Genomic DNA, 25,725 nt, shown 5'->3' with positions numbered 1-25,725 from the left:
CCAGAAAAAGCAAATGGCTTGAAGAAACTAGGTACAATGAGCCTTATAAAGAGAAAAACCACCACCAAACAGTGCCATCGAGTAGATTCCGACTCACCGTGACCCTACAGAACAGAGTAGAACTGCCCCATAGAGCTTCCAAGGAGCACCTGGTGGATTTGATTTGCCGACCTTTTGCTTAGCAACTGTGGGACTTAACCGCAGCCACCAGGGTTTCCATAAAGAGAAAAGGAGGGAGAAATGTAAAAGATCAATCATTGGGTAATCTTAACATGATTGATTAAATCCTGCCTTCCCCCTTTTACTGAGATCAATCGATTATCAGGTCACAAGATGGTCTCTGACCCTTCACCCGATCGTATCTTTGGAAATTCAAATTTAGTAAGCCTGGCTTCTAAAAAGAATAAAAAAAAATTAGCAACTTTGGGTGAAAGAATAGCAGCTGGCAGGATTAATTTTTTGGTCAGGAATTCCTTCACAGTGAATGAGTATTCGGTTTCCTGGTCAAGAAAATCTTAAAATCAAAGTAAAAAAAAAAAAAAAAGAAAAGAAAACGAACCCATGGCTCTTCAGTCGATTCTGACTCATAGCGACCCTAATCAAAGTAAGATGTTCGTTATTAATGTTTTTCTCTTTGATAATGGTAAGGACATGTATGAAACATATTAAAGTGGGTGCTTATCTTGAGAAAGGAACGTAAGTTTCGATCTGGAAAGTAAGAGGGAAATACAATAAATTATTCTAAAAGGAGCAAGGGGCTAGGAATAAACCAATCATGAGATTGTCCCAGGATGGAGAGCAACAAGTAACAAGCCTGAGGTATATTAAAAAATAAAACAAAAATAAAATTTTAAATATTTTATGGGGCAAGGATGAATATAACGACAATTTAAAAATATTTATAATCAAAAACTTAAGCATTACATGTGTCTCAGGAAAAGACAACATTCAGTGCAGTCAGTGAGACATAGGCAAAATATGCTGACCACGCTATCTAATAACCTGGTTTCTAGACTAACAGCTATGTTTTTTGAGAAAAACATGTCTTCCTCGGTGGTAAAAACCAGGATGTGGAATCATATCCCATGAGGGGTCTTAACCAAGTGACCACCTGCACCTCTCAAAATACCCATACTCTGGAAGAGTGCTGTTGCCAGCAAAGTATTTTTGTAAGACAGACAAAATACATGTAAGCACCTTGTGACCACGATGTAAGCATCCCATGAAGCTATCTGCAATCACTAATTATACTATTAATAATCACTAACCAATCAGAGTGTAATTATTAAAATATTCATTGATATTCCTGTAATTGCCTTCCCTAGGGTTTGGTTCCTCTTTTTACCCCATAAGAATGTTGTATGATGAAACTGCGCTGGCTCCATTTTCAATGTACTATGTACTATGTAGTTCTATGTACTATGTACAATGTAGTTCCCCAGCTGCAATTGTTTTAAACCCTTAATAAACCTCTCTATTTTAACTTGAAACAGTATTCAGGTTTTTCTCTTCAACATATGTAAAGCTTGTGGGATTCCCCTTAAGAAGTAACAGGGCGAGAGGCGGAGCCAAGATGGCGGACTAGGCAGACGCTACCTCGGATCCCTCTTACAACAAAGACACGGAAAAACAAGTGAATCGATCACATACATAACAATCTACGAACCCTGAACAACAAACACAGATTTAGAGACGGAGAACGAACTAATACGGGGAAGCAGCGATTGTTTCCAGAGCCTGGAGCCAGCATACCAGTCAGGTACGGCACAAGCACAGAGACCTGCTCCACCCCCCTGAACTAACCCCGGGAGGGGGACTAGCCGGTTCCACGGGCGGCGTGGGACGCAGCCGTTAGGAGAAGTCCCCGGGAGGCAGTGACTGATCTTGGAGCAGAAAGAGCAGCACCCGAGCCGGGGAACCGTCCCACAGGGATTTGGACTGCACGCAGGCGGCTTCATTAACATCTGAATAGCCTGAGCCAGAGGGAGAACTCTGATAGGGATCTGACTGCAGTTTTTTTTTTAGTGGATTTTCTGGAAAAACTAGTTTCCCAGTGATGGCTCGGAGACAACAATCCATATCAAACCACTTAAAGAAGCAGACCGTGACAGCTTCTCCAACTCCCCAAACAAAAGAATCAAAATCTTTCCCAAATGAAGATACAATTTTGGAATTATCAGATACAGAATATAAAAAACTAATTTACAGAATGCTTAATGATATCACAAATGAAATTAGGATATCTGCAGAAAAAGCCAAGGAACACACTGATAAAACTGTTGAAGAACTCAAAAAGATTATTCAAGAACATACTGGAAAAATTAATAAGTTGCAAGAATCCATAGAGAGACAACATGTAGAAATCCAAAAGATTAACAATAAAATAACAGAATTAGACAACACACTAGGAAGTCAGAGGAGCAGACTCGAGCAATTAGAATGCAGACTGGGACATCTGGAGGACCAGGGAATCAACACCAACATAGCTGAAAAAAAATCAGATAAAAGAATTAAAAAAAATGAAGAAACCCTAAGAATTATGTGGGACTCTATCAAGAAGGATAACCTGCGGGTGATTGGAGTCCCAGAACAGGGAGGGGGGACAGAAAACACAGAGAAAATAGTTGAAGAACTTCTGACAGAAAACTTCCCTGACATCATGAAAAACGAAAGGATATCTATCCAAGATGCTCATCGAACCCCATTTAAGATTGATCCAAAAAGAAAAACACCAAGACATATTATCATCAAACTCACCAAAACCAAAGATAAACAGAAAATTTTAAAAGCAGCCAGGGAGAAAAGAAAGGTTTCCTTCAAGGGAGAATCAATAAGAATATGTTCTGACTACTCAGCAGAAACCATGCAGGCAAGAAGGGAATGGGACGACATATACAGAACACTGAAGGAGAAGAACTGCCAACCAAGGATCATATATCCAGCAAAACTCTCTCTGAAATATGAAGGCGAAATTAAGATATTTACAGACAAACACAAGTTTAGAGAATTTGCAAAAACCAAACCAAAGCTACAAGAAATACTAAAGGATATTGTTTGGTCAGAGAACCAATAATATCAGATATCAGCACAACACAAGGTCACAAAACAGAACGTCCTGATATCAACTCAAATAGGGAAATCACAAAAACAAACAAATTAAGATTAATTAAAAAAAAATACACATAACAGGGAATCATGGAAGTCAATAGGTAAAAGATCACAATAATCAAAAAGAGGGACTAAATACAGGAGGCACTGAACTGCCATATGGAGAGTGATACAGGGCGATATAGAACAATACAAGTTAGGTTTTTACTTAGAAAAATAGGGGTATATAATGAGGTAACCACAAAAAGGTATAACAACTCTATAACTCAAGACAAAAACCAAGAAAAACGTAACGACTCAACTAACATAAAGTCAAACACTATGAAAGTGAGGATCTCACAATTTACTAAGAAAAACGCCTCAGCACAAAAAAGTATGTGGAAAAATGAAATTGTCAACAACACACATAAAAAGGCATCAAAATGACAGCACTAAAAACTTATTTATCTATAATTACCCTGAATGTAAATGGACTAAATGCACCAATAAAGAGACAGAGAGTCACAGACTGGATAAAGAAACACGATCCATCTATATGCTGCCTATAAGAGACACACCTTAGACTTAGAGACACAAACAAACTAAAACTCAAAGGATGGAAAAAAGTATATCAAGCAAACAATAAGCAAAAAAGAAGAGGAGTAGCAATATTAATTTCTGACAAAATAGACTTTAGACTTAAATCCACCACAAAGGATAAAGAAGGACACTATATAATGATAAAAGGGACAATTGATCAGGACGACATAACCATATTAAATATTTACGCACCCAATGACAGGGCTGCAAGATATATAAATCAAATTTTAACAGAACTGAAAAGCGAGATAGATACCTCCACAATTATAGTAGGAGACTTCAACACACCCCTTTCGGAGAAGGACAGGACATCCAGTAAGAAGCTCAACAGAGACACGGAAGATCTAATTACAACAATCAACCAACTTGACCTCATTGACTTATACAGAACTCTCCACCCAACTGCTGCAAAATATACTTTTTTTTCTAGCGCACATGGAACATTCTCTAGAATAGACCACATATTAGGTCATAAAACAAACCTTTGCAGAGTCCAAAACATCGAAATATTACAAAGCATCTTCTCAGACCACAAGGCAATAAAACTAGAGATCAATAACAGAAGAACGAGGGAAAAGAAATCAAATACTTGGAAAATGAACAATACCCTCCTGAAAAAAGACTGGGTTATAGAAGACATCAAGGAGGGAATAAGGAAATTCATAGACAGCAACGAGAATGAAAATACTTCCTATCAAAACCTCTGGGACACAGCAAAAGCAGTGCTCAGAGGTCAATTTATATCAATAAATGCACACATACAAAAAGAAGAAAGAGCCAAAATCAGAGAACTGTTCCTACAACTTGAACAAATAGAAAGTGAGCAACAAAAGAATCCATCAGGCACCAGAAGAAAACAAATAATAAAAATTAGAGCTGAACTAAATGAATTAGAGAACAGAAAAACAATTGAAAGAATTAACAAAGCCAAAAGCTGGTTCTTTGAAAAAATTAACAAAATTGATAAACCATTGGCTAGACTGACTAAAGAAATACAGGAAAGGAAACAAATAACCCGAATAAGAAATGAGAAGGACCACATCACAACAGAACCAAATGAAATTAAAAGAATCATTTCAGATTATTATGAAAAATTGTACTCTAACAAATTTGAAAACCTAGAAGAAATGGATGAATTCCTTGAAAAACACTACCTACCTAAACTAACACATTCAGAAGCAGAACAACTAAATAGACCCATAACAAAAAAAGAGATTGAAACGGTAATCAAAAAACTCCCAACAAAAAAAAGTCCTGGCCCGGACGGCTTCACTGCAGAGTTCTACCAAATTTTCAGAGAAGAGTTAACACCACTACTACTAAAGGTATTCCAAAGCATAGAAAATGACGGAATACTACCCAACTCATTCTATGAAGCCACCATCTCCCTGATACCAAAACCAGGTAAAGACATTACAAAAAAAGAAAATTATAGACCTATATCCCTCATGAACATTGATGCAAAAATCCTCAACAAAATTCTAGCCAATAGAATCCAACAACACATCAAAAAAATAATTCACCCTGATCAAGTGGGATTTATACCAGGTATGCAAGGCTGGTTTAATATCAGAAAAACCATTAATGTAATCCATCACATAAATAAAACAAAAGACAAAAACCACATGATCTTATCAATTGATGCAGAAAAGGCATTTGACAAAGTCCAACACCCATTTATGATAAAAACTCTTACCAAAATAGGAATTGAAGGAAAATTCCTCAACATAATAAAGGGCATCTATGCAAAGCCAACAGCCAATATCACTCTAAATGGAGAGAACCTGAAAGCATTTCCCTTGAGAACGGGAACCAGACAAGGATGCCCTTTATCACCGCTCTTATTCAACATCGTGTTGGAAGTCTTAGCCAGGGCAATCAGGCTAGACAAAGAAATAAAAGGTATCCGGATTGGCAAGGAAGAAGTAAAGTTATCACTATTTGCAGATGACATGATTATATACACAGAAAACCCTAAGGAATCCTCCAGAAAACTACTGAAACTAATAGAAGAGTTTGGCAGAGTCTCAGGTTCTAAAATAAACATACAAAAATCACTTGGATTCCTCTACATCAACAAAAAGAACACCGAAGAGGAAATAACCAAATCAATACCATTCACGGTAGCCCCCAAGAAGATAAGATACTTAGGAATAAATCTTACCAAGGATGTAAAAGACCTATACAAAGAAAACTACAAAGCTCTACTACAAGAAATTCAAAAGGACATACTTAAGTGGAAAAACATACCTTGCTCATGGATAGGAAGACTTAACATAGTAAAAATGTCTATTCTACCAAAAGCCATCTATACATTTAACGCACTTCCGATCCAAATTCCAATGTCATATTTTAAGGGGATAGAGAAACAAATCACCAATTTCATATGGAAGGGAAAAAAGCCCCGGATAAGCAAAACACTACTGAAAAAGAAGAAGAAAGTGGGAGGCCTCACCTTACCTGACTTCAGAACCTATTATACAGCCACAGTAGTCAAAACAGCCTGGTATTGGTACAACAACAGACACATAGACCAATGGAACAGAATTGAGAACCCAGACATAGATCCATCCACGTATGAGCAGCTGATATTTGACAAAGGACCAGTGTCAATTAACTGGGGAAAAGACAGCCTTTTTAACAAATGGTGCTGGCATAACTGGATATCCATTTGCAAAAAAATGAAACAGGACCCATACCTCACACCATGCACAAAAACTAACTCCAAGTGGATCAAAGACCTAAACATAAAGACTAAAACGATAAAGATCATGGAAGAAAAAATTGGGACAACCCTAGGAGCCCTAATACAAGGTATAAACAGAATACAAAACATTACCAAAAATGATGAAGAGAAACCCGATAATTGGGAGCTCCTAAAAATCAAACACCTATGCTCATCTAAAGACTTCACCAAAAGAGTAAAAAGACCACCTACAGATTGGGAAAGAATTTTCAGCTATGACATCTCCGACCAGCGCCTGATCTCTAAAATCTACATGATTCTGTCAAAACTCAACCACAAAAAGACAAACAACCCAATCAAGAAGTGGGCAAAGGATATGAACACACATTTCTCTAAAGAAGATATTCAGGCAGCCAACAGATACATGAGAAAATGCTCTCGATCATTAGCCATTAGAGAAATGCAAATTAAAACTACGATGAGATTCCATCTCACACCAGCAAGGCTGGCATTAATCCAAAAAACACAAAATAATAAATGTTGGAGAGGCTGCGGAGAGATTGGAACTCTCATACACTGCTGGTGGGAATGTAAAATGGTACAACCACTTTGGAAATCTATCTGGCGTTATCTTAAACAGTTAGAAATAGAACTACCATACAACCCAGAAATCCCACTCCTCGGAATATACCCTAGAGATACAAGAGCCTTCATACAAACAGATATATGCACACCCATGTTTATTGCAGCTCTGTTTACAATAGCAAAAAGTTGGAAGCAACCAAGGTGTCCATCAACGGATGAATGGGTAAATAAATTGTGGTATATTCACACAATGGAATACTACGCATCGATAAAGAACAGTGACGAATCTCTGAAACATTTCATAACATGGAGGAACCTGGAAGGCATTATGCTGAGCGAAATGAGTCAGAGGCAAAAGGACAAATACTGTATAAGACCACTATTATAAGATCTTGAGAAATAGTAAACCTGAGAAGAACACATACTTTTGTGGTTACGAGGGGGGGAGGGAGGGAGGGTGGGAGAGGGTTTTTTTATTGATTAATCAGTAGATAAGAACTGCTTTAGGTGAAGGGAAAGACAACACTCAATACATGGAAGGTCAGCTCAATTGGACTGGACCAAAAGCAAAGAAGTTTCCGGGATAAAATGAATGCTTCAAAGCTCAGCGGAGCAAGCGCGGGGGTCTGGGGAACATGGTTTGCGGGGACTTCTAAGTCAATTGGCAAAATAATTCTATTATGAAATCATTCTGCATCCCACTTTGAAATGTGGCGTCTGGGGTCTTAAATGCTAACAAGCAGCCATCTAAGATGCAGCAATTGGTCTCAACCCACCTGGAGCAAAGGAAAATGAAGAACACCAAGCCCACATGACAACTAAGAGCCCAAGAGACAGAAAGGGCCACATGAACCAGAGACCTACATCATCCTGAGACCAGAAGAACTAGTTGGTGCCCGGCCACAATCGATGACTGCCCTGACAGGGAGCTCAGCAGAGGACCCCTGAGGGAGCAGGAGAGCAGTGGGATGCAGCCCCCAAATTCTCATAAGAAGACCAAACTTAATGGTCTGACTGAGACTGGAGGAATCCCGGCGGTCATGCTCTCCAGACCTTCTGTTGACACAGGACAGGAACCATCCCTGAAGACAACTCATCAGACATGAAAGGGACTGGTCAGCAGGTGGGAGAGAGACGCTGATGAAGAGTGAGCTAATTATATCAGGTGTACACTTGAGATTGTGTTGGCAACTCTTGTCTGGAGGGGGGATGGGAGGATAGAGAGAGAGGGAAGCCGGCAAAATTGTCAAGAAAGGAGAGACTGAAAGGGCTGACTCAAGACGGGGAGAGTAAGTGGGAGTAGGGAGTGAGATGTATGTAAACTTATATGTGACAGACTGATTGGATTTGTAAACGTTCACTTGAAGCTTAATAAAAGTTATTATAAAAAAAAAAAAAAAAAAAAGAAGTAACAGGGCAGGAGTTCTAGTTCCAGCATGACAGCATGAGGTCCTCTGTGAACCTATGTCCTACATTAAAACTGATGAAATTACATATATTAATAAAAACAAAACAACCATTTTAAGTTTCTCGACTCTAATGCCATACAGCAAATGAAACATTTATTGAGATCTAAAATCTACTCACATTTGTTAAGAAAAGCTAGAATCTCAGTTCTTCGAACCAAGGCCCATTCTCTCTCTCCCTTCTTACAGTTCAGCCAGATGGAAACTCTATTCCAAACTGGTGAAGCCAAGACCACAAGGATACCTCTCCCCTAGCTCCCAGTTGGAGATCTAGCTTCCCAGCAACCTTTTGCTGGGGCTAAGTTTCCAGTGAGTGGAGCCAAGGAGTTAAGGCTCCCTTTTTCTACCTAGCCTCCACTCCTGGAACAGAGGCTCTACCTTAGGTGTGATGCCACTGAGAATATAGGGACTCCATCACCCTTACCTTGGTCATGTCAGTAGAGGCAAATCCAGGAGACCTGGGGCTACTGCTCCCTTTCCACCAAACACTCAGCTCCTAAAATGGTGGCGTCACTTAGAGAAAAATGTGTGTTGTTGTCCTGCAACACCAGCACCAGGTCTGTAGCTCAAAAAGAGGTTTTACCCAGGGGGAGAAGCAGGCCACCAAACACATAGCTCCGAGCCTCACTCCATAAGAACTCACTTCATTTGCAATGACGTGTAGGGAAGTTCAAGCCTAAGAGCGTGCTTAAAAAGAGTGAAGTTTGTGGTGAAGGGCAATTGGGCAATTGGTAGATTAGAGATATTGGCTTCACATTGCCAACAGTAAAAGAGAGTATAATGATAATGCACCAATTAAAAGAAAAAAAAAAAAAAACTTTGCTTGGAGTCAATTCCAACCCATAGTGGCCCTACAGGACAAAGTAGAACTACCCCATAGGGTTTCCAAGAAACAGTTGGTGGACTCGAATAGCTGACCTTTCGGTTGGCAGCTGAGCTCTTAACTACTGTGCCACCAGGACTTCAATACACACACACGAGTGAATAATTGGCAAGTAAAATTAAGAAACTGAAGGTGCATTTGTCAACATAATCTCAAAAATAAAAATGAAGAATTTGAGAATATGCAAAAATCCAGAAAAATAATTATTACCTCAATGGAAATAGAAAAATGCAATTGGAGAAGAATATAACAAGGGTATGGAGCCCTGGTGGCACAGTGGTTAAGTGCTGACTACTAAACAAAAGGTTAGCAGTTCAAATCCACTAGCAGCTACACAGGAGAAAGATGTGGCAGTCCACTTCTGTAAAGATTTACAGTCTTGAAAATTCTACGGGGCAGTTCTACTCTCCTATAGAGTTGATATGAGGCCAAGATTAACTCAATGGCAACAGGTTTGGTTTTTTGGTTTATATCAAGGATTAAACTTTATGAATAACTTTGTTTTCCTTAAAAAATGACATGAAGGAAATAAAAAAAAATAATTTATTTTTTCCTTTTAAAATTACTTGTTTCTAATTAAATTTTAGGCTCTGTAATTTACCAATATTCTTCTATTATTTTTGGTACTTCTCTTTATGCTTCAACTGGTACATAGTTGAAATAAAGACTCAAAATATTTTGCAGAATGCATACTAAATGACTACTAGAACAACCATAAGAAATCACGTTCATTTTATCAAAAGAAAACAGTGAAAGAATAAAAACAAGAATATAAGCATAAATAATAGAGACTGGATTCAATGAACACTTTTTCCAAAACACATAAACTGAAATAATTTTCCTGAAATCATAAATTAGTAAAGTTGATTCAAGGAAAAGGAAATAAAAAAATTACGAGGTAAAGAAGTTATTTCATAAATTTTCCGCCCACAAAGAACTCTTATAGACTACTGACTGGAGTGTAAATTTGTACTTCTCAATACATAGTAAAGTATAACATGTACATTTTCACCAAAGGGTCAAAAGAGAACTTACGCACTGGGAAAAAAATTTGGCTATAATATACTCAACAAGGGTCTAATCTCTAAAATCTATAAGATACTTCAACAACTTAACAACACAAAGACAAATAATTCAATTAAAAAATGGGGAAAAGATATGAACAGACACTTTATCAAAAGCCACATGATGAGATAATTAGCCATTAGAGAAATGCAAATCAAAACTACAATAGGATACCATCTCACTCCAACATTACTGGCACTAATCAAAACAAGCCAACAAACAAAAACAGACAATAACAAATATTGGAGAGGTTGCAGGAAAACTGGAACTCTTATGCGCTGCTGGTGCGAATATAAAATGATAAACTACTATGGGAAAAGATATGATGTCTCCTCAAAAACCTAGAAATAGAAATACCATATTATCTAGTAATCCCACTACTAGGAATATATCCTAGAATAGACAAATGCACACCCATGTTCATTGCAGCATTATTCAAAATAGCAAAAAGATGGAAGCAACCTAAGTGCCCATCAGCAGATGAATGTACAAATTATTGTACATACACACAATGGAATACTACAAAACGATAAAGAACAATGATGAATATGAGAGACATCTCACAACCTAGATGAATCTGGAGGGCAATATGCTGAGTAGAATAAGTCAGTTGCAAAGGAAAAATATTGTATGAGACCACCATACAAAAATTCAAGGAAAGGTTTACACATAGAAAAGACAGTATTTAAATGTTACAAGAGGAGGCCTGGTGGCACAGTGCCAACAAAAAGTTCAGTGGTTTGAATCTGTCAGCTGCTCTGTGGGAGAAAGATGTGGCAGCCTGCTTCCGTAAAGATCTGCAGCCTCTGAAACCCTAAGGGGCAATTCTACTCTACCCTATAGGGTCACTATTAGTTGGAATCGCTTTGAAGGCAGTGGGTTTTTTTTTTTTTTTTTGATGGTTGTGAGGCAGGGGAAGAGTGGGAAGGTGAATTCACTAACTAGATAGTTGTTGCTGCTGTTAGGTGCCATTGAGTTGGTTCCCATTCATCACAACCCTATGTACAACAGAACGAAACACCACCTGGTCCTGTGCCACCCTCACAATTGTTATGCTTGAGCCCATTGTTGCAGCCACTGTGTCAATCCATCTCATTGAGGGCCTTCCTCTTTTTAGCTGACCCTCTTCTCTACTAAGCATGATGTCCTTCTCTAGTGACTGACTGTTCCTCCTGATAACATGTCCAAAGTATGTAAGACAAAGTCTAGTTGTCCTCATTTCTAATGAGTATTCTGGTCTTACTTCTTCCAAGACAGATTCGTTCTTTCATCTGGCAATCCATGGTGCATTCCATATTTTTTGCTGACGCCATAACTCAAAAGCATCGATTCTTCATCAATTGCCCTCACTCATTGTTCAATTTTCATATGCATTTGAGGTGATTGTAAACACCATGGCTTGGGTCAGGCACACCTTAGTCCTCAAGGTGACATCTTCACTTTTTAACATTTTAAAGAGGCCTTTTGCAGCAGATTTGCCTAATGCAATGTGTCATTTGATTTCTTGACCACTGCTTCCATGGACATTGATTGTAGATCCATGTAAAATGAATTCCTTGAAACTTCAACCTTTTGTCCCTTTATCATGAAGTTCCTTATTGGTCCAGTTGTGAGGATTTTTGTTTTTTCTCTATGTTGAGGTATAATCCATACTGAAGGCTGTAGTCTTTGATCTTCATCAGTGTTTCAAGTCTTCTTCACTGTCAGCAGGCAAGATTCTGTCATCTGAAAGGTGCTGTTGAACAAAGAGTAGCTAAATTGAAAGGAAGAAATGATGAACTGAAAGGAAGAGCTGAACAGGGGATTTCAAAGGGCAACTCAAGAAGACAAAGTAAAGTATTATAATAAAATGTGCAAAGACCTGGAGATAGAAAACCAAAAGGGAAGAACACTCGGCATTTCTCAAGCTGAAAGAAATGAAAAAAAAAAAAAATTCAAGCCTCAAGTTTCAATAGTGAAGTCTTCTATGGCGAAAATATTAAATGACAGAGCAAGTACCAAAAGACGATGGAGGGAATACACAGTCACTGTACATTTCAGGAGGTAGCATATGATCAAGAACTGATGGTAATGAAGGAAGAGATCCAAGCTGCACTGAAATCATTGGTGAAAATCAAGTCTTCAGGAACTGAGAGAATAGCATTGAGATGTTTCAACAACGGAATGCAGTGCTGGAAGTGTAGACTCATCAATGCCAACAAATTTGGAAGACAACGACTTGGCCAACCAACTGGAAGAGATCCATGTTTATGCCTATCCCCAAGAAAGGTGATCCAAAAGAATGCAGAAATTATCAAACAATATCATTATTATCATAGGCAAGCAAAATTTTGCTGAAGATCATTCAAAAGTGGTTGCAGCAATACATCGACAGGGAACTGACAGAAATTCAAGCCAGATTCAGAAGAGGACATGGAGCAAGCGATATCATTGTTGATGTCAGATGGATCCTGGCTGAAAACAGAGAACACCAGGAAGATGTTTATCTGTGTTTTATTAAAGATGCAAAGGCATTCAGCTGTGTGGATCATAAATTACGGATAACCTTGCAAAGATTGAGAATTCCAGAACACTTAATTGTGCTCATGAGGAACCTGTACTTACACTAAGAGGAAGTCATGCAAATAGAACAAGGGAGTACTGCATGGTTTAAAGTCAGGAGAGGTGTGTGTCAGGGTTGTATCCTTTCCTCATAATTTATTCAATCTATATTCTGAGCAAAGAATCCAAAAAGCTGGACTATGTGAAGAAGAATGGAGTATCAGGATTGGAGGAAGACTTATTAGCAACCTGTGATGTGCAGATGACACATCTAGATAGTAGAAAAGTATTAACTTTGGTGAAGGGAAAGACAACACACAATACAGGGGAAGACAGCACAACTTGACCAAGACAGCACAACTTGACTATGACCAAGGCCATAGAAGCTTCCTAGATACATCCAAACACCTTGAGAGATCAAGTTACTGGGGCTCAGGACTGGGGACCATGGTCTCCTGGAACATCTAGGTCAACTGGCAGAATATAGTTCATAAAGAAAATGTTCTACGTCCTACTTTAGTGAGTAGCATCTGGTGTCTTAAAAGTTGAGTGGACATCTAAGATACATGTATTGGTCCCATCCTGTCTGGAGCAAAGGAAAATAAAGACAGCCAAAGACACAAGGAAAATACTAGTCCAAAGGAGCAAATGACAGCAGGAACCACAGCCTCTACCAGTTTGAGTCCAGAAGAACTAGTTGGTGCCGGGCCACCACCACCGATTGCTCTGACAGGGATCACAGTAAAGGATCTCAGACAAAGCAGGAGAAAAATGTAGAACAAAATTCAAATTCACAGACAGAAAAAAAGACCAGACTTACTGGTCTGACAGAGACTGGCCCTGAGACTATGGCCCCGGGACACCCTGTTAACTCAGAACTGAAGTCACTCCTGAACTCTGCCTTTCAGTCAAAGATTAAGCGTGCCTATAAAACAAACAATAACACTTGTGAGGGATGTGATTCTTAGTTTAGTCAAGTATATGAGATCAAATGGACAACATCTGTCCAAAAGCAAAGACAAGAAGGCAAGAAGGGACAGGAAAACTGGATTAACGGACACAGGGAACCAGTGGTGGACAGAGAAAGGGGGAGATGTTGACATATTGCAAGGATTGCAACCAATGTCACAAAATAATTTGTGTAAAAATTTTTTAATGAGAAACTAATTTGCACTGTAAACTATCACCTAAAGCACAGTAAAATAAAATAAAAATGGAATGATTAAAATGTGGTATAATCATATAATGGAATTTTATAACTTTTTAAAGTAAACTAGAATTGCATATATTAATACATTTTTAAATAAATAAAACCCATAAGCTTAAATAAAAATAAATCTTAAAAGTAAATGCTTTGGAGGGTTAATAGGTTCGTATTATTTGTGATAAAAATATGTATGAGAATAATAAGCAAAGAATTGCAGATAATGGTTTCTTTGGTGTAGAATGAAGTAGAATATTATTAGAAGAGATGTCAGGAGCTTAAACTGGATCTTAAATGTTTTATTTCCTTAAGAACAAATTAAGAGAAAATCCAGTCATCATAATTAGTGGAATTCTAAATCAGAAATCAGAAAGTTGGCCATAAATGTAATTTAATTAACATAGTTTTTCTTTTATTCAGTTATGTTTAACTTTCACAGTGACCTATAAAGATAATTTTGAGGCAATAGACAGAGTTAGAAAATGTTATATTTTGCTTAAAATTAAATGTTTGCTTAAAATTATATGTTTATTAAACAGATGTTCGTATAGAAAGCTGTAACAGTGATTAAAATAAATGAATGCAAATCAAGAAATTATGGCAATTTGCTATTGTTCATTTTCTCAATCTCTACAACTTCGGCATGTCTCAGGACACTATTAGATCACTTTGGGTAGTTGGTATAATAATTGTTCCTAATAAATAGAGTTAACACTTATCTTTATGCTCAAATCAGATGTGTATCAAAAAGAAAAAAGTTAGTTATTTTATGGTATTTCCTTACATTTTTGTTTCATTGCATTGCCTAGTCTGAAATAATTAATCTAGCATGCTATTGTTTAGAAATATTCCTAGGTTATTTTCTTATATTTTTAGTTCAGTGTGTTTTCAAAACCTCGCGTTACATGTTTATTAAAGACAGGAATGGATAGAATAGATTGTATTACGAACTGAGCTTTAATATACTCTCATTCTAATCATGACGGATTCAGCAGTAGTATAAAAAGAGAGAGACTATGAAATCCCAGATTTTGCTCCAACATGTAGTAAATTCAAAGGTTTAAGGGTATATGTTATGCTGCTCAGAGTTGTCATGGACCATTCACTCTCTGCAAGGGTAAGAATCAGAATACACTATTGTTATCCCTAAAAAGATCTTGGTTGCACAGTGATTAAGCAAGCACTTGGCTGCTAACCAAAAGGTCAGCAACTGAACTCACCAGCCACTCCACAGGAGAAAGAAGTGGCAGTCTGCTTCCATAAAGATTACATACAGCCTTGGAAACCCTAGGGGGCAGTTCAGTTCTGTCCTATAGGGTTGCTGTAAATCAAAACTGTCTACATGACATTTCTTTTTTAATTGTTACACATGAATACTGAACAGATACATATTTTAATTGCACCAAATACTCAATTGTCTAGTCATATTTTAAAATTGTCATTCAAAAAATCAAAATAGTTTGAGAGCGTTTTATGTTTTTTTGTTTGTTTGTTTGGTTTTTAAGTGAATATTTCTAGTGGCTCACCCTAATTCCTGCTACTCTATTTAACATACGCTTAAATCTCTCTCCCCCTTCACACAGGACATTTTGCTCACCTTGACTATCTAAAAGATCAGACAGATATTATTAATCCTCACAGTGGGCATGTGAGAGAGGTGGATATATGAATGTATGAGTATCCAATGAGAACGACACACCTATTTTTCAGCCATATTGAAGAAATTAGTACTTTAAAAGTTGGTGAAGCATCTGGATGTTCACTTAGAAAAGACATTGTTTACAAAATCAAATCAAATAAAAGCCTCCTAGTGAGCTTGATTTTTATCTTAGCATCATCATTTTCAAGGGGCTTTTATTAATTTCAAACACATTTTACAAAAGGGTTTACTAAAGCTTAAAATGAAAAATAAGTGCTAGCCTATACAAGGGTTCCAGATATATTTACACTATTGTCACGTCCCACAGTTTTGTTTTTGTTGTTGTTGCTATATTTCTAGATGTTTGTTTAATAGCTTACTTACAAACAACATTAAAAAGAATTTTGATAGGTAACTGGTTTCCAGAACCCAGTTTTATTTGTAATATTTATCAACTATGGAAGCACAAGTGTACAATAAAAATCCAGGTTATTTTCCCACCCCATATTTAAGGAAATAGAACTTAAGAATTTTGCTATAGATTTCTGTTCCAGGGGGAAAATGTGGGAGAAAATTTATAAAATTATTACAAGTAGAATTAATTTATTGGGGAGCTGGACAAATAGCCCTTTAGCTTATGCCTGAGACATTCCTCCAGGACCCCTCTTCTGACAGCTCTCCAGTCCTCCCCTTATATGTACTGGGAGTGCATGTCCTGCCACGTCTGTTTCAGTTATTGCTTCTAAGGCCTGATGATAAATACCTAGCTCTAATTTTTTTGGTTCTCTTTTAGAGTATTGGGTACTTAGCTCTTTTTTGTTCTCATTTTGGAGGCAAAAGAATAATCCGATTAAGAAATCAATTCAAAATAAGGCAAATTTGGTCTTTTATCACTTCACTGCAACTAATCTCTTCAAGCTTATCAAATGGAATTTTTGATGTTAAATCCAATAGAACTTTTTTAGTTCTTATCTAACTCAACCTCTTAGTAGGGTTTAATACTGCTTATCAATGTCTTCTTTAATCTTTCTTTCTTTTCTATATGTGATCTTCTATTATACTTCACTATTTGGTTTTCCTCCTGTCTCTTGGCCTTATATTTTAATACTTTCTTCTAGAACCTCTTTATATCCACATTTTGGAAACGGTAACCACTGCCGTAGCTTAATTTATAATCTATATCATGCTTCTAAACTATTTCAAACTGCCAACCTTATACATCTATTTGGATATATCAACAACTGAACACAACCAAAAGTGAATTAATTCATGCTCTTCTCCTACCCACATCCAATTCAACACACCTGCTCCTCTCCCTAAAAAACTCTAACTCTGTGAATTGTACCATTGCCTGCCCAAACAAGGAACCAGGTGTTTTCTTTACCCTTACTTTGATTATCTGAGTCCAGGCCATCATAATTTCATCTCTCTACTTACTTTGCCTCTGTCCAATTTTCCCCCATTGAATATAATCTCCAAAAATTAGAGTGGCACCTCTAAAACAAATAGTGAATCTTGTTACTTGTCCTCAACATTTAAATGCTTTCTAATTTTCGTTGAAATATTGTTCAAACGCTTCACTTTGGCTCTCAGGGCCCTTCTTGATTGTACCTTATCTGTGTCTGCAGACTCACTTCTTGTCACTCTACCTCCTCACTTTAATCTCTATCAGTACTGGAGATTATACAAAATTAATACTAAAAATTGATTTCTTGAATCTAATTAACTCTTCCTGTCCATCAAGAATTTGTATATGCTATAAGGTTTGTTTTTGTTGTTAGTCACTATCAAGTCAATTCCAACTCATGGCAACCCCATGTGTGCAGAGTAGAACTGCTCTACAGGATTTTCAAGACTATGAACTTTTGAAAGCAAATCTCCAGGTCTTTCTTTCAAAGCTCCTCTGGGTAGCTTCAAACTGCAAACTTTTTGGCTACAAGTCAAGTGCTTAACTGTTTGCAATACCAAGGAACTCCACAAAAAACATTTAGATAAACACTACAGAATGACAAAGGAGCCCTGGGGCACAGTGGTTAAATGCTCGGCTGCTAAAAAAAGGTTGTCAGTTTGAACCCCTCAGATGCTCCACAGGAGAAAGACGTGGCAATTTGCTTTTGTAAAGATTACAGCTTTGGAAACACTATGGGTAGTTCTACTCTGTCCTACAGGGTTGTTATGAGTTGGAATTGACCTAACAGAAACAGGTACAGAGTGACAAGAACAGTGCTTAATATGTAGTCATTGTTAGGTGCCATCAAGTTGATTTCAACTCATAATGACCACATGTGACAGAGTAGAACTTCCCCATAGGATTTTCTTGGCTGTAATCTTTCTGGAAGCAGACCACCAGGTCTTTCTCCTAAAGAACAGTTGCGTGTGTTTGAACTGCCAACCTTTCAGTTAACAGCCGAGCACTTAACTGTTTATGCCATCAGTGCTCTTTTAGTGGGCAGAAGCCATGCAATAATTATAAGTGGCATAAACTAATGACCTTGATATATGAATACTGAAAAAGTTATTAGAGATAATCAATGGGTTTCAATTTGCAAGCCATTTTTTGTCAATTGTTAGTGGCTGCCTTATATCCAGTTGGGAGAATAATAAAACCACATTTAATAATCAGCAAGAAAAATTCTTATTAATTATTATTCTTATTAATTATTGATGTGAACCACGAGGGTTGGAAAGAAGAGTAGTCATACATCTGCCACACATCTGCCATCACAATATTATGCAATACCAAAAACCAAACCACTGCAGTTGAGTTGATCCCGAAGCATAGATACCTTATAGACAGAGTAGAACTGCCGTATAGGGTTTCCAAGGAGTGGCTGGTGGGTTCAAACTGCTGACCTTTTGGTTAGCAGCCGGTTCGCCACCAGGGCTCCATATTATGCAATATTATACAACTAATTAGTAAAGAAATAAAAATAAAAGCCAAAAGACCTAAGTAGCTAGCATAGAAGATGCAGAAATTTGGTACACACCTATGTACTTCTAAGGAAACCCCGGTTGCACAGTGGTTAAGTGCTATGGCTGCTAACCAAAAGGTTGGCAGTTCAAATCCACTAGGTGCTCCTTGGAAAACCTGTGGGGCAGTTTTACTCTGTCCTATAGGGTGGCTATCAGTTGGAATCGACTCTGTGGCAACGGTTTTTTTTTGGTATGTACTTCTAATATATGCATTATGCACACACACATAAAAATATAATAGGAGAGGGTGGGGCCAAGATGGCTGACTAGGTAGATGCTACCTCGGATCCCTCTAGCAACAAACACTCGGAAAAACAAGTGAATCGATCACATACATGGCAATCTACGAACCGTGACCAACAAACACAGATTTAAAGAGTTGACTTGAGTGACAGAGACTGAGAACGAACAACCACAGGGAAGCAGCAACTGTTTTCGGAGCCTGGAGCCAGCATCCCAGGCAGGAAACCTTGGCGCCGGGCTTTGGACTGGACACAGGGGAGCTGAGCACGGCATCCTGAGATGGCACAAAAACGGGGCGCAGCCCTAGCCCCCTCAACTGACCTTGGGGGAAGCCCGGCCAGTGCACGCAAGCAGCGCAGCGACGCGGCTGACAGGAGGAGAAGTCACCGGGAGGGAGCGACTGGTTTTGGAGCCAGGAGAGCAGTGTCCCAGCAAGGGAACCTTGGCACTGGGCTCTGGACTGGGAGCGGAGAAACTAACTGGCTTCTGAGAGAGCTCAAGCACGGGACGTGGGCCTGACCCTCGGGAGGAATCTATACCCAGGCAGCACACACAGTTGACGCACCCCTCAGGAATCTCAGATAAAACAGTCATCCCAAGCAAGATAAGTAACTTTGTCTATATTCTGGGGTGCTACTCTCTCCTCTTTATCTGAACCCTCCCCTCCGCTTCCCAGGCGGCTTCGTTAATATTGGAATTTCCTGAGCCAGAGGGAGAACTGCTCTGGGATTTTTCTTTTTTTCTTTTCCTTTTTTTTTTTTTTGGTCTTTTCCTAACCCATTCTCCTGGCCTGAGAAAAGTAACTACAAAAAACCCAGGGACCAAAAATCCCTCCCTAATTGGTGTAAAAACACACAACCAGCTCCAGCCAAGCATGTGTGATCCACAGTCTTGGGCTTTCATCCCTACAGGGAACAAGGTGGCAATTACAATGCAAAGGCATTTCTGATAGGGATCTGACTGCAATTGTTTTAGTGGATTTACTGGAAAGACAAGTTTCCCAAGTCTGACATCTCTGCATATTCAACAGAGCCCTCACTGACCCACAACAGGGAACCGAGGTCTGAAGCTCCCCCCAGACCACCTACCCTCTTGCCTGAGGGGTCTAAGGAGGGTGACAGCTACCAATCTGTAGAGGTGCTTGCATTGGGAGCCTAAGGTACAGCTGCAGAGCTCACCCACCAAGGTGCTTTAGGAATAGAGACACACCTACCTCACTGACACTTGGGGGAAGCCTGTCAGCATCCTGCCCCCCCCCGCCCCCGGAGTGTGAAACCCAGCTGCTACTAGAATCTGGTGCGCACAACTATCACCACTACTTCTCGAGGTGGATAGGTGACAGTCTGCATCACACACTTGATGACCCAAAATCAGATTATACTCAAGAATAGTGAATAGGCTCAGGCTTATATATCTGGTAACAGCCCAAACCAACTGGTAATAGGACATAAGTGAGCCAAGGGCTACAACAATCAAGACAGCGCAATCTAGTAGCCCATCTACATATATTGAAAGAAGACAAAACAAGATAAGACTCAGTGAGGAAATATGGAATAAACCACTACAATATCTTAGTGATGGCTCAGAGACAGCAGTCGATATCAAACCACATAAAGAAGCAGACCATGACTGCTTCTACAACTCCCCAAACTAAAGAATCAAAATCTTTCCCAAATGAAGATACAATCCTGGAATTGCCAGATACAGAATATAAAAAACTAATTTACAGAATGCTTCAAGACATCAAGGATGACCTCAGAAATGAAATAAGGCAATCTACAGAAAAAGCCAAGGTACACACTGATAAAGCAGTTGAAGAACTCAAAAAGATTATTCAAGAACATAGTGGAAAAATTATTAAGTTGCAAGAACCCATAGAGAGACAACATTCAGAAATCCAAAAGATTAACAATAAAATTACAGAATTAGACAATGCAATAGGAAGTCAGAGGAGCAGACTCGAGCAATTAGAATGCAGAGTGGGAAACCTGGAGGACCAGGGAATTAACACCAATATAGCTGAAAAAAAATCAGATAAAAGAATTAAAAAAATGAAGAAACCCTAAGAATCATGTGGGACTTTATCAAGAAGAATAACTTGCGTGTGATTGGAGATCCCAGAACAGGGAGGGATAACAGAAAACACAGAGAGAATAGTTGAAGACCTGTTGGCAGAAAACTTCCCTGACATCACGAAAGATGAAAGGATATCTATCCAAGATGCTCATCGAACCCCATTTAAGACTGATCCAAAAAGAAAATCACCAAGACATATTATCATCAAACTTGCCAAAACCAAAGATAAAGAGAAAATTTTAAAAGCAGACAGGGATAAAAGAAAGGTCTCCTACAATGGAGAATCAATAAGTTCAGACTACTCAGCAGAAACCACCCAGGTAAGAAGGCAATGGGATGACATATACTGAGTACTGAAGGAGAAAAACTGCCAGCCAAGGATCACATATCCAGCAAAACTCTCTCTGAAATACGAAGGCAAAATTAAGACATTTACAGATAAACACAAGCTTAGAGAATTTGCAAAAACCAAACCAAAGCTACAAGAAATACTAAAGGAAATTGTTTAGTCAGGAAAGCAATAATATCAGATACCAGCGCAACACAAGATCACAGAACAGAGCATCCTGATATCAACTCAAATAGGGAAATCACAAAAACAAATTAAGATTAATTAAAAAAAAAATGCTCATTGAATCATTGAAGTCAATATGTAAAAGACCACAATAATCAAAAAGAGGGACTAAATACAGGTGGCATAAAACTGCCATATGGAGAGGGATACAAGGCGATATAGGACAATACAAGTTAGGTTTTTACTTAGAAAAATAGGGGTAAATATTAAGGTAACCACAAAGAGGTATAACAACTCCATAACTCAAAATAAAAACCAAGAAAAATGTAATGACTCAGCAAACATAAAGTCAAATACTATGAAAATGAGGAACACACAATTTACAAAGAAAAACATCTCAGCACAAAAAAGTAAGTAGAAAAATGAAATTGTCAACAACACACATAAAAAGGCGTCAAATGACAGCACTAAACACATACTTATCTATAATTACGCTGAATGTAAATGGACTAAACGCACCAATAAAGAGACAGAGAGTCTCAGACTGGATAAAGAAACACGATCCGTCTATATGCTGCCTACAAGAGACATGCCTTAGACTTAGAGATGCAAACAAACTAAAACTCAAAGGATGGAAAAAAATATATCAAGCAAACAATGAGCAAAAAAGAAGAGGAGTAGCAATATTAATTTCTGACAAAATAGACTTTAAAGTTAAATCCACCATAAAGGATAAAGAAGGACACTACATAATGATAAAAAGACAATTGACCAGAAAGATATAACCATATTAAATATTTATGCACCCAATGACAGGGCTGCAAGATACATGAAACAAATTTTAACAGAACTGAAAAGTGAAATAGACACCTCCACAATTATAATAGGAGACTTCAACACACCACTTTCGGAGAAGGACAGGACATCCAATAAGAAGCTCAACAGAGACACGGAAGACCCAATTACTACAATCAACCAACTTGACATCATTGACTTATACAGAACTCTCCACCCAACTGCTGCAAAGTATACTTTTTTTTCTAGCACACATGGAACATTCTCTAGAATAGACCACATATGAGGTCATAAAACAAACCTTTGCAGAATCCAAAACATCGAAATATTACAAGTATCTTCTCAGAACACAAGGCCATAAAAGTGGAAATCAATAACAGAAAAATTAGGGGAAAAAAATCAAGTACTTGGAAACTGAACAATAAAAAAAAAAAAGACTGGGTTATAGAAGACATTAAGGAGGGAATAAAGAAATTCGTAGAATGCAAGGAGAATGAAAATACTTCCTATCAAAACCTCTGGGACACAGCAAAAGCAGTGCTCAGAGGCCAATTTATATCGATAAATGCACACATACAAAAAGAAGAAAGAGCCAAAATCAGAGAACTGTCCCTACAAATTGAACAAATAGAAAGTGAGCAACAAAAGAATCCCTCAGGCACCAGAAGAAAACAAATGACAAAAATTAGAGCTGAACTAAATGAATTAGAGAACAGAAAAACAATTGAAAGAATTAACAAAGCCAAAAGCTGGTTCTTTGAAAAAATTAACAAAATTGATAAACCATTGGCTAGACTGACTAAAGAAATACAGGAAAGGAAACAAATAACCCGAATAAGAAATGAGAAGGGCCACATCACAACAGACCCAACTGAAATTAAAAGAATCATATCAGATTATTACGAAAAATTGTACTCCAACAAATTTGCAAACCTAGAAGAAATGGATGAATTCCTGGAAAAACACTACCTACCTAAACTAACACATTCAGAAGTAGAACAACTAAATAGACCCATAACAAAAAAAGAGATTGAAACGGTAATCAAAAAACTCCCAACAAAAAAAAGCCCTGGCCCAGATGGCTTTACTGCAGAGTTCTACCAAACTTTCAGAGAAGAGTTAACACCACTACTTCTGAAGGTATTCCAAAGCATAGAAAATGACAGAATACTGCCTAACTCATTCTATGAAGCCACCATATCCCTGATACCAAAACCAGGTAAAGACATCACAAAAAAAGAAAATTACACACCTATATCCCTCATGAACATAGATGCAAAAATCCTCAACAAAATTCTAGCCAATAGAATTCAACAACTTATTAAAAAAATAATCCACCAGGACCTAGTGGGATTTATACCAGGTATGCAAGGCTGGTTTATTATTAGAAAAACCATTAAAGTAATACACCATATAAATAAAACAAAAGACAAAAGCCACATGATCTTATCAATTGATGCAGAAAAGGTGTTTGACAAAGTCCAACACCCATTTATGATAAAAACTCTCAGCAAAATAGGATTGAAGGAAAATTCCTCAACATAATAAAGGGCATCTATACGAAGCCAACAGCCAACATCACTCTAAATGGAGAGAACCTGAAAGCATTTCCCTTGAGAACGGGAACCAGACAAGGATGCCCTTTATCACCGCTCTTATTCAACATTGTCCTAGAAGTCCTAGCCAGAGCAATTAGGCTAGACAAAGAAATAAAGGGCATCTGGATTGGCAAGGAGGAAGTAAAATTATCTCTATTTGCAGATGACACGATCTTATACACAGAAAACCCAAAGGAATCCTTCAGAAAACTACTGAAACTAATAGAAGAGTTTGGCAGTCTCAGGTTATAAGATAAACATAAAAAATCACTTGGATTCCTCTACATCAACAAAAAGAACATCGAAGAGGAAATAACCAAATCAATACCATTCACAGTAGCCCCCAAGAAGATAAAATACTTAGGAATAAATCTTACCAAAGATGTAAAAGACCTATATAAAGAAAACTACAAAGTACTACTACAAGAAACTACAAAAGACCTACTTAAGTGGAAAAACATACCTTGCTCATGGATAGGAAGACTTAACATAGTAAAAATGTCTATTCTACCAAAAGCCATCTATACATACAATGCACTTCTGATACAAATTCCAATGACATTTTTTAAGGTGATGGAGAAACAAATCACCAACTTCATATGGAAGGGAAAGAAGCCTCGGATAAGTAAAGCATTACTGAAAAAGAAGAAAAAAGTGGGAGGCCTCACTCTACCTGATTTTAGAACGTATTTTACAGCCACAGTAGTCAAAACAGCCTGGTACTGGTACAACTATAGGCACATAGACCAATGGAACAGAATTGAGAACCCAGATATAAATCCATCCATGTATGAGCAGCTGATATTTGACAAAGGCCCAGTGTCAGTTAATTGGGGAAATGATAGTCTCTTTAACAAATGGTGCTGGCATAACTGGATATCCATTTGCAAAAAAATGAAACAGGACCCATACCTCATACCATGCACAAAAACTAACTCCAAGTGGATCAAAGACCTAAACATAAAGACTAATACGATAAAGATCATGGAAGAAAAATAGGGACAACTTTAGAAGCCCTAATACAAGGCATAAACGCAATACAAAACATTACAAAAAATGACAAAGAGAAACCAGGTAACTGGGAGCTCCTAAAAATCAAACACCTATGTTCATCTAAAGACTTCTCCAAAAGAGTAAAAAGACCACCTACAGACTGGGAAAGAATTTTCAGCTATGACATCTCCGACCAGTGCCTGATCTCTAAAATCTATATGATTCTGTCAAAACTCAACCACAAAAAGACAACCCAATCATGAAGTGGGCAAAGGATATGAATGAGACTAGAGAAGTCCTGGCGGTCATGGTCTCCAAACCTTCTGTTGGCCCAGGACAGGAACCATTCCCGAAGACAGTTCATCAGACATGGAAGGGACTGGTCAATGGGTAGGAGAGAGATGCTGATGAAGAGTGAGCTACTTGTATCAGGTGGACACTTGAGACTGTGTTGGCATCTCCTGTCTGCAGGGGAGTTAGGAGGGTAGAGAGGGTTAGAAACTGGCAAAATTGTCACAAAAGGAGAGACTGGAAAGGCTGACTCATTAGGGGGAGAGTAAGTGGGAGTATGGAGTAAGGTGTATATAAGCTTATATGTGAGAGACTGACTTGATTTGTAAACATTCACTTAAAGCTCAATAAAAATTATTATTAAAAAAATATAATAGGTAAAAAGTAATCATTAATCTATGATATTATAATATCATAAAGGTAGCTGTACTAAGATTTGGAAAAAAATGTAATGTTCCTTTATGATCCTTCTAAATCTGATGTTTA

This window comes from Elephas maximus, chromosome 5 (assembly GCF_024166365.1).
Source record: "Elephas maximus indicus isolate mEleMax1 chromosome 5, mEleMax1 primary haplotype, whole genome shotgun sequence".
NCBI classification, from domain to species: domain Eukaryota; kingdom Metazoa; phylum Chordata; class Mammalia; order Proboscidea; family Elephantidae; genus Elephas; species Elephas maximus.
The sequence above is the reverse complement of the archived record's forward strand: the minus strand, read 5'-3'. Positions refer to the sequence as shown.